The following is a 16,970-nucleotide window of genomic DNA, read 5'->3' on the forward strand; positions in this document are numbered from 1 at the left end:
GGTCTGCAGTGGTCAGTATCTATCAAAAGTGGTCCAAGGAAGGAACAGTGGTGAACCGGTGACAGGGTCATGGACGGCCAAGGCTCAGTGATGCACGTGGGGAGTGAAGGCTGGCCCGTGTGATCCGATCCAACAGACGAGCTACTGTTGCTCAAAGTGCTGAAGAAGTTAATGCTGGTTCTGATAGAAAGGTGTCAGAATACACAGTGTATAATGGGTCAGGGCTGTTTTGGCAGTAAGATGGGGACTAACACAATATTATACAGGTAGTCTTAATGTTATGCCTGGTTGGTGTACATTTAATTTATAAACAATGCTACACAGTAAAAATTAGATAAAGTCCACAGTATACAGTTGAGACAGGTTAGAAATGTATATAAAGTGTGACAGTAGTGTATAGCAATAGTGTGTATAACATTTACTTCTAAATAAAGAGTGTGAAAGCCACATTATTAAATCAAACAGTTATTGATGGTATAGTTACAGTTAAGGACTAATATATTTAAGAGACCACACCGGACACCACCTCTGGAGTCCAAATCACCAGACATTTAACCTGTTACCAGTCACAATGTGAGACACAGAAACTCTCACACAAACACTCAGTCACTTGTGAAGTACATACTTATGTTCTGACAATACCAGGCCTTTGTTTGCATGTTTGCTGTCCCGGTTTAACATTATTTCTGCCTATATATAGTTTCTTATGTTTTCATCTATCTCTGTATATCCTGTGTGCTGATCGTCTATCCTGTGTCTGTTCTGTTGACTTGTTTGAGTTTACTTTGAGTTTCGGATTGTTTGCTGCAACTTTATTAAAGCTGCCTTACCTGTGCTTGCATCTGTCTCAGCCTTCAGTATTAGCAATAATCTCCAATATAGACTCTGATGCTTATATCAGTGCTTGCCTTCTTTTCATTAGAATATTGCATTAGTAAATAAAATAAATAGTCTGTTAATCAGTTATTTTTTCTTAATCTTTTGAGTGGCTCTTGCTTTTGTTACATTAGGTCTTTCTTTCTTTCTTTCTTTCTTTCTTTCTTTCTTTCTTTCTTTCTTTCTTTCTTTCTTTCTTTCTTTCTTTCTTTCTTTCTTTCTTTCTTTCTTTCCTTCTTCCTTTCTATCTTTCTTTCTTTCTTTCTTTCTTTCTATTTTGCCTGAAAAATTTAAATGACAAAAGAATCTTAGAAGAGTGAAGGAAACTCACAAAATAGAAAAAGAAGTAAAGAAATTATTGAAGAATTTGTGAAGAAGGAAAGAATTTTTTCTTCTTTCACATTTTCACTCCTCTGACCTTCTTGGTCTCTCTCTCTCTATCTCACTCTTTTTGTCTCTCTCTCCCTTTTCATGTGTTGACACAAAAGGATTCTTTCTCTTGTTCTTTCGCTCATTTTGTCCTTTGCTGTAGTTTTCTTATGTCTTACCTGTCAACCATAATATAAAACGAGTTCTATGCGAGTGTGTGTGTGTGTTTAAAAGCCCGAACCTGAAGACTGTAGCCTCAGATATCAATGGTGTCTTTGTTGGTTCCTTCCATCATGTGCACTGAATCTTCTCTGTGTCAGCAAACATCAACTCACACCCATGCCTTCTGACCCCAGAATCTGAACTCAAGAAATTATTTATCTACTGATGACCCAACAACTGACCTGAGCTTTAAACACAATGGTCTTAATTAGCTCATCATGTTTTTTTCTAACAAAAAAGTAGTAAAGATCTGAGGATTTTGCTAAAAATAAATAATAATTCTAGCAATGCAAAGACCTCACCCATGTCATCATCATCACCAACATTTTTCCCCCGAAGCACTACTGAGGAGACGTAATTCCTTTAGAAAACCATTTACATAATCTACAAAATTCTAAAAATCACTGTGAAATACTGACACAGTGTATTTATTCCTCATATACAGTATATTTCATGTGTACCAAAATATAACATTTTATTTTAAATCCTTGGCTCTTAATGTGCCAAAATATCTATATAATTACAGCCCTGTACCCTCTACATGTTGTATTCATTATTCATTCAAGCATTTTGCATTGTTTGCCTTTTTGTTCCTCAGTGGTATGAAATGGAAGGACTTCTGCTTGGTACATGGCTGTAATATGGCTTATTATTATTCATTTTAAACATTAGTCACAGGTTTTATTCTGACTATACAGTGACAAAAACTTATTTAGGCTCTCTTGCAACTTGACAGCTTGGTGATGGTGACACCAGAAATCAGTGTACCATGAAAACATTGTCAAGTTACAAATATACAGCCTGCCTCCTGAGCTGTGACCTGATTGGTGATGATTGATGATGATGTCATTGCTTGATGACACCCAGTTTCCTTTACGGTAAAATGTTGCTTCTGGAAGTGACAAAAATTAAGAAGAAAAACACCCTTTAAACCCAAGAATATTCACAGTAAAATATGCATCACCAAGTGTTTTATTCCTCAGCATTTTGCCAATAATGACCATTTTCACTTTATAAATGAAGGACACATCATGAGATTTAGCCATCTGTGTGGTCTTAAGATTTGTATATTTGCATACAATTGTTTATATAGATGCTTGTTGTTCTTTCAGTTGTTTGGAAAGGTCAACTTGTAGAGGTCAACTGTTTTTTTTTGGCTGAGTTGTTTGGATTTGCCCAAGGCATCAAGGGCAAAAAGTCACTGGCTTCAAAACCTCATGCTATCAATTTCAGGAAGCTGGAATCCAAACTGTTTAAAGAGACAGTGAACTTGAAACTAGCGAATGAAAGGCGAAATAAATCTGTCTGTCACCAAATGTTAAAAAAGTTCTGACCTCTGATGTGTGTGAAGTAGGTCAATAATCTGACTGAAAAGCGAAAAGACATGTTTGGTCATTTGAAATGTGTAACATAAGTTATGAAAAACGGAGACAGAATGTTTTTAGCTTACAGTAGGTGTAAACATTTGTCTCATTGTCAGCTGCGGATCATCCGCCATTCAAGTCCCTGTGAATTATCTGGTGCTATAGAAATAATAATGTATTCCAATGATCAGTCCATAGAATTAGTGAACCCGTGATTCAAATTAGGAGTTCACTTCAAATCAGAGCTGCTGTTACAGAAAATGAATCACCATCGGACCATTTTTGAGAATTCATCAACACTGTTATATAACTAAATGTAATGGAGCATTTTACTACTCAGTGTGCAAGCCAGTGAATTCAGCTCTAGACTGAGCGCCACTTGTGTGAGCTTCCTTTCAGCAGGAAAAGGTCGTGACTCCAATATCATACAGAGTCTTTATGTGGGAAAGCTGTTAGTCTGAGACGCAGGAAGGTGTGTGTGTGTGTGTCTGTCTGTCTGTGTGTGTGTGTGTGTGTGTGTGTACAAATGCAGCACAGCTTGATGGACAGAGTTTATCAAATGTCACCCTGTCATTTCACAGTGTGACAGCAAAGCAGTGAGAGTTGGAAGAACAAAACAAAAAGGCGATCAAAAAGATGGCATAGTGCTCAGAGCTACAGATAATGTTCGGGTTTGACCTGACTTCTTCTTATCAATGTCATGACAGCGCATAAATAGAAACAGCCGCAGAACCATATAATGGAAACAGACATACTGCAACATTATGGAGTTGTTTTATAGTCTTTCATCATGTTCAGGGTCTCGGAAAATGATTCACTGTAAAGTAAACTTTATAGAAATACACAAACTATTTCAATCGTTAGACAACTATCTACATCATTATTTTGGGCAACAAAACAGCTTTTATCTTAGGGCTAATTATTTTCCTAACTTTTCTATCACACTGCGGGGAAATTCTCAAATCTGACTTGTCAGAAGCTGTTGATTAAAATGTTAATATATATTAATTTCTAATAGCAGCAGCGCTAATATCAGAGATGATTCAATATAATTCATTTCAGGTTTATATTAATGTGCTCATTTTAATCAGGGGTCCAAGCACAGAAGGTTCTGGAGCCCTATGGGGTTTTTTTTTTACATATTTGGTGGCTCTTCAGGATAGTGGAAACTTCAAATCTAAAACATTTGTAATAATATGGATGAACTGATGCTGATCAATTTTTATGTGGCGGTGTGTATGCAGAGTTGTGGTGTGGAAATACATGGGGAATTGGACCATTTCTGTTACCTGTTTTTCATGAACCAAGTCCTATTAAGCTGAAATTTGGACTGCTGCAAATTTCAGCAGGTATGTTATGTTCCTTTAGGGAGACAACCAGGGGCGAGCTTTAATGTCCATTGAATAACTTAAAAAACATCGCCACCTTCAGCCAATCAGTTTTCAACAGATATTTCCTACAATTAACATTCTCATTATTCACACAAAGCTCGATAAACACCTACAGGATCGTTACTGTGCTGTATCTTTATTGCATGTAATTTGGTTAGACCTGGGCACTGGGAAGAGATTTGCTGAAGGTGCTTGGACCCCTGTAATCGCTGCTCGTGGCTGTATTTCAAAAAATATTTTTGCACAATACATTTACACAATAAATTTGACTGTCAAGTAGAGGTGTGTCTGGATTTTTTTCATACATTAAGGTATAGCTTGGAAATATTTGTGGTTTTCCCTTATGACATTACTGCAAGGAAGCATATACTGTAGTATAATCTTTGTAGAGATTAATGCTGGTGTTAATGTTAATGCTGATATGTCACTATTAACTGTAAAAAAAAAAAAATATGTACACTACCAGTCAAAAGTTTGGACACACCTTTTAATTCAGTGTTTTTTGTTTAGGGATTTATTTTCTACATTCTGGAACAATACTGGAGATTCCAACACTATGAAATAACACGCATGGACTTAAGTAATCCATATGTAATGACAACAAACAACAGTCCGTTGTTATTTTAAGACACGAAGGTCAGGTGTTCTGGAATAGTTCTTGCAAGAACAGTATTGTCAAGTGCATTTGCAAAACCCATCAAGCACCATGATGAAACTGGCTCACATGAAGACCATCCCAGGAAAGCAAGACCAGAACTTACCTCTGCTGCAGAGGAGAAGTTCATTTAGAGTTACCCGCCTCAGAAATCACCAATTAACAGCACCTCAGATTAGAGCCGTTATGAAGGCTTTACAGAGCATCAGTAGCAGACATATCTCAATATCAACTGTTCAGAGGACATTATTGTGGATTTCGGCCGCCTTCAGCATTGTTTTACAATGTAGAAAGAAATAAACATCAGGAAAGACCATGGAATTAGAAGGTGTGTCCAAACTTTTGACTGGTAGTGTATTTAAATCACAATTTTAAAACATTTGCAACCTATTTTTGGTTATGGTTAAAGAAACTGTCCTTTTTGCAAATCATTTGGAGCCACTTCATTACTTTTTTTAATTAAATTTTATAAATATAAGTACATTTATACATTTGAATATTTGTATAATAAGTGTATCTTTGGGCATGCTGTATTTAAAACATTGCAACCTGCATGTTTTTGTTTGACTTTTATTTTTATTTCACATTACTCTCAGCATATCTGACTTGAACACACAGGCCTGAAGCCTTCAATATCACTTCCTAACTCTGACATATTTTGCAATCATACACTTAAACTCAGTATAACAAATACTTACTCAAATCCAATTTTCCACATTTTGTTCATATTATTATATTTATATTTTCAGAACAGTATTCCACATGTGCATGAAGAGCTGTGTCAAGGCTGAAAAATGATTATGAGGACTATTACTGATCTACTGTCAAAAAGGAAATCATATTGTAGTAATTCCTATGCGGTAAATGTCATAGGTTCAGGATCTATTAAACAAGTAGTTGTCAAAATCATCTTTGTTGCTTTTTGAGTATGCTTCTTGACCATAGCTGACAATCGAGAAGAGATGCCTATAAATTATTAAATGTGTTATGTTTTTTCCTTTGACAAAACTGTTTAATCCTTTCGCTGAGTTTGGTCAGACACCTATACCATAGGTATTTGATTTCTGAATGTTTTTATGACATGGGTCACTCATTCTGGAACTTTTTATTTATTCCTTAGCAAGATGCTTTTATTTAATGCATCCAGTAAAGAAACATATTACAGGCAAATGTCTGACAGGTCAGGAATTCACTAACCTTTAGCAAACAACCCCAAATGGACACAATAATTGAGTGGCATGTGATTGCTTATGAAAGTTATTTGATAGAATTTCTAGAAGTCTCCATTTAATCCTGTCTTATGTATAATGTAAGTTATTAAAACCCAAAGATATATGTGTTGCAGTGGCTTGCAAGTCTAATAGGAAGGAACAACATGCATTTCTCTACAAAAAGTCAGGTGGTGCAGGTTTATTTCTGTTGTCATAAGTTTTAGTTTCAGATGATAAGTAAGGAACCCTGGAATATACCCTGGAGAATAATCCACACCATCCATATACCTTATAATTTAGTTTATGTGCACAGGCAGAAGCAACCACAATGTAGCTCAGGTCACACGCTCATCTGCATATGTTTTGTACATCTGGAGAATCAGTTGCGACATTCATTAGATGGCATGTCAGAGCCAAAACATCTCTCTTCATCAGGTTGATATGTCAAAATGGAATTTCATCTGAAGAAAAAAATTGAAGGTTTTATACTGGCCATGCCAATTACCAGACCTTAACCCAAGTGAGCATGCGCTTGATGTTCTGAAGAGGACACTGGAGGGAGAAAAAACTCCCAAAACTAAAAACAAATGAAAGATGATGATGTTTTGTTTCTGCCATCCAGTTTATTTTGTGTAGAATACCATCTGACAAACTGTAGGCTTGTGATACCTACCCTTTAAAGTTTTTGAGAGGTCAAGTGTCTCTCTTTTGTCATACCACACTCATACAGCTGAGTTGGGTCAGAGCTGGGTTTCCCCCAACACCGAAAATTTGTTTGTGTCTGTGTTATCTCAGCTTCAGCCTCCAACAACTGTCTGATTAGCAGGCGTATGGATACTCTCTTCACAGCTAACCTACATGTTTATCTGGATTGCTAGCAGCAGAATGAGATGGGAGTTGAGCTCTGTTCACTTCTGCTTTCTTTCAGCTAAGCCATTTTCCAAGGTTGAGATTTTCTTTGCATTGTCCACTGTATCATTAGTCAAGACCATTGTTGTCAAATCCAATACAACTCCAAGACCAGGACTAGCCAAGATCAATCAAGACCTTGTGTTAGGGGGGTCAAGGCCAAGTCAAAAAGAAAGTCCAAATCAAATGGAGAATGAGTCAAATTTGAGAAGGCTGGTCTAACACAATAAAACAGTAGGTTTTCTCTAAACAGAGAAAGAAACAGAGACGAGCAAAATTAGTCCTAATGGACAGTAACTAAAGCACAAAACCTGAATGTGCAATGGGAAAAACAAATTTAAAAAGGTAATAATAATAATAATAATAATAATAATAATAATAATAATAATAATTGGATTTAGTTTTATTATAAATATATCTGTTATTTGTTCATCTTTTGGAATTAACTGGTTTGTCTCCATCAGAACAGCTGAATCCACTGGGCTATAATTTCTGTGAAGTATAGTGCTAAAGAATTGTGTAGATAAAACATGGTAACATTATTTTTTTATTTAGCGTATCATTCATACATTCATTCATTCATTCATTCATTCATTCATTGGGAACACTGGACCATTCTTTTCAGGGCACAGATACACAAACAAGCATTCACACTTATGGGCAATTTAGAGTAGATAATCTGCCTGCCTGCTTGTTTATGACCTGAGAACCTGGAGGAAACCACAGAGACACACAGAGAGTAAACTGAGTTCATTATTAATATTATAATCATCATTATTATTATTAGTAGTAGTAGTAGTAGTAGTAGTATCCATACAGTGATGTCACTGGACAGTAGACAGTGAACTATCCAGTGTCATAATTCATTCATTGTTCAGTTCTGCATGTTCTCATTACACTCCTAAACAAATTACTCTTCCAGACTTCTTCTTGAATAGTTAGCGGTTCTTACTGTAGATTCCTAATGTGTAATAGATGTTTTGATACAGACCTAATGGAGTGTGACACGCACTGCAGATTCTAACTAACATTTCAGCGTGTGAGTTCACAGTCGACTAAACAAAACAGAGGACAGCAAGAACAAATGATTTAACCAATGCGTCCATTCTGTTTATTTTTATAGCAGCCAGAAAGAACAGAATGAAACATTGTGAGTGTCATAAGAGAATCAGAGACACCATACATCATAATACCTTTCTGAATTGCTTACTAGTTCTTAGTTTAGATCGGGGTCGGCAACCTTTACTATCAAAAGAGCCATTTTGCCCCCTCTTCCACTAAAGAAAAATAGTCTGGAGCTGCAAAACATAACACAGCTTATAAACTTTGTAAAAAAAAGTTTGAATCTTTTTTTTTATTTTACCTGTTACAACAACAGAATGCAACAAACAGAAGTGCAGTGTGCATGTGTAGGCCTACTTTGAAATAAATTAAACACTGAACTATGCAGGCCTTTTTGAGTCCTTCCCGTATTTGTGTAAAATTAAAATAAAACATAGTCCACTTTAATATGAAAAAACATATAGTTGCAGCTTAGCAGTTTTAAAAAAGTAAACAGGAAATTAAGAAGGTTCTTTGACAAGTCCATTTCAGTGTGCTGTCATCCTCTTCGGGTTTCTTAGTCGGCCAGCAATCAACCGAAGCACCTGAACATACAGTAAAAAACTACATCAGCTGGGGTTTTTTTCTGAAAAATAATAGCCTATTAAATGCCACTGTTCTCACCTGTTTAATGTGACTTCTGTTTCTGAAGCCCCTATGTCGGGGCTGTAAGATGTGACTTTGATCTTCACACAGGACTGTAGGCTCTCATTTGTGAGGCGGGAGCGATATTTGGACTTTATGAAGTTCATGCTCGAGGAAACTTGCTCGCATAAGTATGTTGAGCCAAAGATGGACAGGACTCCAAATGCATACTTTTTCATGTTCATATATGTGTCGGGAATGGCACTCCATGTTTCAAAAACAAGTTTGTCGGTTTTGGGGAGGTTTTCAATATCATTCCATTTGTGCTCTTTAGCGAGAGTGGCCTTCTGATGGGCAACTTCTTCGAGATCCGCTGTCAGGCTTTTGAACTTGGACACCCATAAGTCTTTATCCGCTATGTCGGCCAGTTCAGTTTCAAGATCAGGCTGACTTATCCCTGTGAATGCAGGGATGGGTCGATGTCCAGCGGTGTGACAAGGAAGGACAGAGTGTTTTTTTTCCTTTCTGAACTCGCTGAATCTTTCTCCAAATGCAGCTTGCATTGCCATAATTGCACGGTGTAAATAATCACAATTCATGTGATTGTTGGCAGTGAAGGCAAAGGAATCTGTCCATGCAGAATTAAACTCTATTTTCTTTTTTTGGGATGTATTCATGGTTAGCTTATCGCGGGGGTCGCACACTCAAGAAGCCGCCTGCAGGTAAAGGCGAGGGCTATAGACGTGGATGTGACGCATATTTTAATTGACAAATTATAAAAACTTTTTTAAAATTCGATCTTAAAGTATTATCTCTAACTTCAAGATAACTGTGCAACAAAATAAACAAAAATAAAATATATAAATAAAAATTAAATTAATAAATAACCGTTATTCTTTTTTTTCTTTTGTCAAGGCCGAAGGGAGCCACAACAAGGAGGCTGAAGAGCCACGGGTTGCTGACCCCTGGTTTAGATGAAGCCACACTGTCATAAGATCATGAGGTAGGTGATATAGTAAGTTTCCAAAGCAGCATTTTTTTGTGTTTAATAAATCATACTAAAACTACATCCATATCCATGTTTTGAGTTTATTTGAATGCAAAAAATGCTGAGAATTTTCCATCATTTTCTCAAGTTGTTATGGCAGAATAAAGTGACACAGACTAGAGACTTTCATTAGCTGCTGCCTGTTTTAATAATAGGCCTTATATGTATTAGAAGAGAAGTCAAACTGCCAATTAGCACATAACAGCCAACAGATGCTAATATACAACTAAATAATTAAATAATGTAGAGTTCAATATTGTTCTAGTTAAAGCATGGTTCACTAAATGACTTACACAGAACTACACTCTGTATTGTCCCTCAGGTTTCTCAGCAATTTATTTATTATTATTATTGTTGTTCTTGTAAACTTCTTTCAAATACCATATTGTGTGAGAAGCAAGTTGAAAAACTGAACTTTGCCTTCATTAAATTAGAAATATTGCAAATATATGTATATGTTTAATGGTCAATAATTAAACTTTAAAACACGCCATATTTAAAAATTGCAAAGTGGTGATATTCATTATGCACTTTTTACAGTAGCTGTGAAGAACAAAAGGTTGCTTGGGGTTCTTTATAGATCTCTGGGGTTCTGTACATAGCCAGTACCACCTTTTCCTCTATGTAAAACCCTCGGAGAGCAATGAACCATTTAGATTAAAACAGTTCTATAATTAAAAAACATGTAAGGTGAAATCAGTGCCATTGCTTTTAGGAATTTTATCTCTATGTAGACAACGCTCCAAGAAGTTTTAAAATGACATGATTATCAATGACAATAAAGACAAGATCAAATGTTTCTTATATTTGTGAAATAATTAAAACTGAAATGATAGAAACACTTAAATGAGATGGAGGAGTTTTGCTGTTATCAATACGGTATACCATTTTTTAAAAATTAAATAATGTTTTTGTTGATTTGTTTGTATTTGCAGTATTTTGTTGTCTAAAATTATATACAAGAAGAAGAAGAAGAAGGAGAAGAAAAATAATAAGAAGAATTCCTAAATGATTAAAACAAAAACATCCTGGATTCAAAGAACCACACTGGATGCTATTCAATGAAAATGTTTCTATATAAAGAACTTACATAAAGAACTTCTATATAATATAATTCTATTGAACAAATTTTAAAGTTTCAAATATGAAGCATTTGATAGAAATTTTAACCATTTTTTATGTTCACTCTTTAGACATTGCGGTATGGTTAAGGTCAAATAGACCCAGTACATTATTGGGGTTATGACAGAACTACAGAAATAAAAATAATAATAATACATAAAAGTCCTTTACACAAAAGTCCAACACCAAACATATATTTAGAACATTTGATTAGGACATTTGTGATTAATGTTTGCAATTATCACATTTAACAATGAAAGTGTAATTTGTTTTTGTGATAAAAAATATAATTTGTGTAATATATATATCATCAAATATAGATTTTGATATATATGTATATATATCAAAATCTACTGTAATGCAGAGCTTGGTGGCATCAGTCTAGAAAAAGAATTCAAATGGAAAAATGTTTAAATTAATTTTTATTATTAACTCATTTATCAAATACAGTTATTGTTTAGTTACAGTTATGTTTTAAACAACAATAGACGCATAAGTAACAAAAAATATAGCAGTCACTGGCTATGAGATACAGCTCTCAAAAAAGCATCTGCAATTCGATTTGATTACAACGAATGCAAAACACTTTTAGGTCAATTTGACCTGAACACCACACAAGGGTCAAGAACACCGCCCAACAATCACAGCTCTTGGGTCCTGAAATGCTACAAGATATATATATATATATATATATATATATATATATATATATATATATATATATATATATATATATATATATATATACAGTGAGGGAAAAAATTATTTGATCCCCTGCTGATTTTGTACGTTTGCCCACTGACAAAGAAATGATCAGTCTGTAATTTTAATGGTAGGTTTATCTGAACAGTGAGAGACAGAATAACAACAAAAAAATCCAGAAAAACACATTTCAAAAAAAGTTATACATTGATTTGCATTTTATTGAGTGAAATAAGTATTTGACCCCTTTGCAAAACATGACTTCGTACTTGGTGGCAAACCCTTGTTGGCAATCACAGACGTCAGACATTTCTTGTAGTTGGCCACCAGGTTTGCACACATCTCACATCTCAAGGAATTTGGGCCCACTCCTCTTTGCAGATCCTCTCCAAGTCATTAAGGTTTTGTGGCTGACCCTTCAGCTCTGTCCACAGATTAAACAGATGGGATTAAGGTCTGGAGACTGGCTAGGCCACTACAGGACCTTAATGTGCTTCTTTTTGAACCACTCCTTTGTTGCTTTGGCCGTGTGTTTTGGGTCATTGTCAGGCTGGAATATCCATCCACGACCCATTTTCAATGCCCTGGCTGAGGGAAGGAGGTTCTCATCCAAGATTTAACGGTACATGACCCCGTCCATCGTCCCTTCGATGCGGTGCAGTTGTCCTGTCACCTGGGGATGGTGTACTTGGGGTCATAGGCAGCATTCCTCCTCCTCCAAACACGGCGAGTTGAGTTGATGCCAAAGAGCTGGATTTTGGTCTCATTTGACCACAACACTTTCACCCAGTTCTCCTCTGAATCATTCAGATGTTTGTGTTTCTTCCATTTGGGAATAATCGCACCAACTATTGTCACCTTCTCACCAAGCTGCTTGGCGATGGTCTTGTAGCTCATTCCAACCTTGTGTAAGTCTACAATCTTGTCCCTGACATCCATGGACAGCTCTTTGGTCTTGGCCATGATGGAGAGTTTGGAATCTGATTGATTGCTTCCTTCTGTGGACAGGTGTCTTTCATACAGTTAACAAGCTGAGATTAAGAGCACTCCCCGAGAGTGCTCCTACTGTAATCTCAGCTCCTTACCTGTATAAAAGACACCTGGGAGCCAGAAATCTTTCTGACTGATAGGGGATCAAATACTTATTTCACTCATTAAAATGCAAATCAATGTAGAACTTTTCTGAAATGTGTTTTTCTGGATGTTTTTGTTGTTATTCTGCCTCTCACTGTTCAAATACACCTACCATTAAAATTACAGACTGATCATTTCTTTGTCAGTGGACAAACATACAAAATCAGCAGGGGATCAAATCATTTTTCCCCTCACTCTATATATATATATATATATATATATATATATATATATATATATATATATATATATATATATATATATATAATTAAAAAATAAATAAATAAATAAAAAAATAAAAAAATATATAAATGCATTTTATATGCATAAATTTTGCATTAGTTTTTGCATAAAACTAAATTATTTTTTAGTATAAAATATGATGAAGAAATTACCGCAGAAGTGTAATAGTAAGTAAAGTCACATTAAATTATTCTTGCTACTAATTGCAAGAGCTTGTAAGGAAAACTGACAATCCTGTAAGACATTTCAAGATGGTTACATTTAGAAAGTGAAGTCCACCTGCTACTTTCAAAACACAAATAAACCCAACTTTAGAATAAGCTTTGTTTCAGGGATGTGGTAGTTTTAGTGGTTAAGGCACTGGATTGAACCTACTGATGGAAAGTTTGTGAGTTTAAACTCCATGTCCACCAAGCTGCCACTGCTGGGACCCTGAGCAAGGCCCTTAATCCTCAGTTGCTCAATATATATGAGTTTAATATCCACAACTTGTCATAAGCATTAAGTTTAAAAAAGAAGAATTAATTGAGCAAATAATCCGAGAGAGGTCAGAGGGAGAAAGTTTTTTGGTGCAGAGTTTGCAAAGATTCATTGGCCATCTAGTCCCCATTGCAGTTCTGTCCCTATAATATTTTGCACAAAATCTCTGGTCATGACGATTTCTAATCACAAACAGCCTTTTATCATGCATACAGAAGGCCAGAACCTCACAAACAACTTCTCCTTCTAAAATTTTTCGTCACACATAACTAAATGGAGCGATCATGTTATACAGTGATTAACTTAACTCTTAGAATTACATGTGAATTACTGCACAAGTTCAATACAATCACTTTCACTTGCCATATTTTGTTGTTGTTGTTGTTGTTGTTTGTTGTTTATTTCATTCCTCAAACCAAAGCCATGTGTGTTCTCAACATGAGCCAAGTGATGGACTTTCCTCCTGCGGCTGATGGACATCTGTAACACAACCCTCTCACTGTGGAGGAATATGGAGCAGTCCTGATGTGTGAGATGTTGCCACCGGTTTCTTAACATCTCTGCTGTCAGGCAGTTTTTGTGCTGTAAACAAGCTGTCCATCACGTTCAGAACACAGCTGGTCAGTGTTCACCCTGTGCTGCTACATTCCACACTTGCTCCTGTATAACAGCAAAAAGGCAAAGGCAAAGACAATTAGAACATTAATATCCATAATTACTGTTCACACACAGGCAGGCAGATGTCAAGACCAGGGGTCTCATTTACCGAGGCATGCGTAGAACAAGATCTAAATTTGTGAGCAAGAGACGCATGTACGCACAAGAAAACTGGTGTTTATCACATGCATGTACACGCAGCTGTACAAACTGCTCACTGAGAAATCCCACACATTCTAAACAGATGTGCTTGTGTATAGCCATGCTCCTTTGCATAAAGAAAAACAAATTGCTGTATATGGTAAACGACTTCCCTTTCAATTGCACAGTTGCCTGCTGATGGCGCTGCTTGTTTCAGATGACACAGAGCATGTTAAATGGTCTATAAACTTCAGTGAACTTCACTGACAATAAAGTAAAGATACTGTTGCATGAAGTAGAGCCAAAAAAACAACTTGGCAATTTTTATGAGTAGTTTTGTATATTAAATCGAAGCTTAAAAAAAAGTCTGATGGTGTGAAAATTCCTCACTTATGCTCTCTTTTCCGGGGCATTATATAAATGAAGTGATGAAGAAATGATGTCATTACTCAACTCGGAGTTGATCTGGAAATTCTACTATTTTGAAATAGTTAAAACCATCTAAAACTGCACTGGACAACCAAAATTGACTGATGATCCACTCATCACTCTCAGCATAGAGTTCCTAGTGGTGCTAAAAGCACATTCCCTCCTCAAAGCTGCATGAAACAATACTTTAAGGCCTAATTCCAATCAATTATTAAATATGACATGACTGATTTTACTGTACATTCTATTATCTGTGTCATCTGTTTGCATCTTGTGAGCACCTGAAATCAGTAATTACTCTCTCATTAGTCTCTCAGTCACTTCCACTCCTCATTCCACTCTTCTTGAAGGGCGGTCCTCAGGTCATTGAGGTTCTGGGGTGCAGGGTTACAAGCCTCTACACAGCGACTCAGCTGATCCCATAGGTTTTCTATGGGATTCAGGTCTGGAGAAAGTGCAGGCCACTCCATTTGAGGTACCCCAGCCTCCAGCAGCTGTTCCCTAATGATGCGACCTCGATGAGCTGGAGCATTGTCGTCCATGAAGATGAAATTAGGCCTGTGTTGTTCATGCAGGGGCACAATGACTGGATTAATGATGTTATTCAGGTAGTATTGGCTTGTCACTGTACCATTCACAAGATGTAGGGCAGTTCTGTATTGAGTAGACACACCTGCCCAGACTGTAACACCACCACAACAGTGGCTGATGCATAGCGCTCTCCTTGACGTCTCCAGCATCGTTGGCGGCCATCATTTCTGCTCAACGTGAATCGACTTTTATCAGAGAACAGAACTGAGGCCCACTGGTCCCTCGTCCAGCGTAAATGCTCCCTGGCCTGATGCCTGTGCCTGGTGGTGTGGTCAGGTACCCTTGCAGGTCATCTAGCACGCAGACCACGCTGATGTAAACGGTTTCGAATGGTCTGACGTGACACTTGGGTGCCTCTCACCTCCCTTAAATGTGCCTGGAGTTGAGTGGCATTCATCAGCCGGTTCCACACGGCACTGTTCACAATGAAGCGGTCATCAACGTGGGATGTGGCCAAAGGACGTCCACTTCTATGCCTTTCTGTGACTATTCCAGTCTCTCTGTATCTCTGTCGCAACCTGCTGCGACAGAGATAAAACTTGAATGTTTTCAAAACTTCGAAACACTGAAAATGGTGTATGGCCAACGTGTGCTGAAGGACGAAAATAAATGTTTTACATGATACGACTACAAACACTTCAACTATTTATTTAAAAGCCTGACAAATTAGGAACTGAACAAAGATTTGCATGTTGCACCTGAGAAGCATAAATAAATAAACAAACTGCAGATTGATTATAAAATATTTATTGTTATTGTTGTTGTTGTTGCTGAATTCAAATAAAATTGATTTGGGCAAGAAATTTGCCTTCTAATTCCCCTTTCATGCCCTGGAGATTTCCCATGTCTCATGTCCACCTTCCCGGAAAGTCACGTCCATTCTTAACATTATCGCTAGCAGTAAACACAAATACGAAGTATGTTTCGCCTTTAAAGCCAGCTCTCCTTACCCTTCGTACTGAGAAACAGCACTGAATTACAAAAAGCAGGCAATCCACAGACAGTAGGAGCAATCAGAAAGACAGGTGCTGAAAGAGATTAGGGGATATAGACAAGGCTGAGCCAAAGACGAAGCAAGGCAAAATGGAAGCTATGGGCTGCTATCTTATAAATCCATTAAATTGCTTTATCTCAATGTAATCATGTTTTAATGCCTCAATAAATGTTTGAAAGAAGCTATCCACACATATGCTGCAATTTTCCATCTGTTAGGTGCTGCAGTAAAAACAAACCCCCTCCTTTTACGCTCCATGCATCTGTGCCCAATCTCTCACACACACACACACACACACACACACACAGACACAGTGAAACACCGTATTTTTATCAGTCTTTGTTTTGCTTTAAAGGCCATTTTTCCAGTATTATTCTCAAATATACACTATATTGCCAAAAGTATTCACTCACCCATCCAAATAATCAGAATCAGGTGTTCCAATCACTTCCATGGCCACAGGTGTATAAAATCAAGCACCTAGGCATGCAGACTGTTTTTACAAACATTTGTGAAAGAATGGGTCGCTCTCAGGAGCTCAGTGAATTCCAGCGTGGAACTGTGATAGGATGCCACCTGTGCAACAAATCCAGTCGTGAAATTTCCTCGCTCCTAAATATTCCACAGTCAACTGTCAGCTGTATTATAAGAACGTGGAAGTGTTTGGGAACGACAGCAACTCAGCCATGAAGTGGTAGGCCACGTAAACTGACGGAGTGGGGTCAGCGGATGCTGAGGCGCATAGT

The sequence above is a fragment of the Hemibagrus wyckioides genome, linkage group LG04, assembly GCF_019097595.1.
Source record: "Hemibagrus wyckioides isolate EC202008001 linkage group LG04, SWU_Hwy_1.0, whole genome shotgun sequence".
NCBI classification, from domain to species: domain Eukaryota; kingdom Metazoa; phylum Chordata; class Actinopteri; order Siluriformes; family Bagridae; genus Hemibagrus; species Hemibagrus wyckioides.